The sequence below is a fragment of the Manacus vitellinus genome, unplaced genomic scaffold (genome assembly GCF_001715985.3).
Source record: "Manacus vitellinus isolate BGI_N305 unplaced genomic scaffold, ASM171598v3 scaffold_47_pilon, whole genome shotgun sequence".
Lineage (NCBI taxonomy): Eukaryota > Metazoa > Chordata > Aves > Passeriformes > Pipridae > Manacus > Manacus vitellinus.
Window position 1 is genome coordinate 4228938 of NW_021940585.1, and position 1270 is coordinate 4230207.

Below are 1270 nucleotides of genomic sequence, written 5' to 3' on the forward strand. Positions count from 1 at the left end.
TCCGGGGGTTCTCCGGGGAAGGGACGGGCTCTCCCGCACCTCCTCCCCCGCACAGCCTCCCGCTGTTCCCGGGGAACATCCCGCTCTCTCCGCCAGGTGCAGTGCAAACCCCGCGCGGGAGTTTCTCCCCGTTTGTTACCCCCGGGGGTTTTTTGTGTAAAGCGCAGCCCTTCGCGTTTCGGCCCTGCAGCATCTCAGTAGGAATCACCGAAGGATTTTGAGGAGCTGAGATCCTCCCAGTCCTCCTTTAATACTTAAATAAGTGTTATTAATTATGATTAGCAATTATTTAATACTTAAATAAGTATTTAATGCTTTAATAAGTATTATCAGCAGTAACATTAAGGGCTGGGACACGAGGTAAGTGACACCCTGAGGCACAGCAGTGATCAGAGGAACAGCCGTGGAGTGACCTTTCCGTGCACCTTCATTGCTGGATTGGTTTTTTGGTTTGTATTTGTTTGGGTTTTTTTCAACTCTGAAGCCTTGCTCTGGCCCAGGCATTTTGTTCAGGCCCAAAATCTCATGCTCCTCACAAAGCAGAGAGAACTCTGTGTGCCTTGGCTTCACGGGGCTTGTTGGGGTACATGAGAACCACAGAATCACAGATCCCAGGGGCGGCTCCCAGGTGTCCTGTGAGTCCTCTCATGGAATCATTAGGATTAGAAGGGACCTCTGGAGAGCACCCAGTCCAGCCCCCCTGCCCAGGCAGGGTCACCTGGAGCAGGTGACACAGGAACCCATCCAGGTGGGTTTGGAATGTCTCCAGAGAGGGAGACTCCACACCCTTTCTGGGAAGCTGTTCCAATGCTCCGTGGAAGGAAGTTCTGCCTTGTGTTGACGTGGAACTTGTGTTTTAGTTTATGGCTGTTGCTCCTCGTCCTGCCACTGGGCACCACTGAACAGAGCCTGGCACCATCCTGACACCCCCTGGAGATATTTGTATGGATTGACGAGATCCCCTCTCGAGTCTTTGCGGTATTTTAGAGGGGCTCAGCCCACCCTGTCAAAGGCGGTCCAAGGCCATCCTTAGGGACTCCCTCAGGAGCCCACAAACCTGCAACCACACAAGGACAGACCTCACACACCTTACCCGAACCCTACAGCCCCGCCAAAACTGTTCCTCCCGAAAGAACACCTGTATCCCGCTGGATGCCAGCTGCCTGCTGGGACTCGAACTTCTTTTCCAGAAATGTTGGAGAAACCTGGACCGTTTCCAGTATAAATTAACAGGGGAAGGAAACCACGGCAAACTGCGGGATCTCCTCCG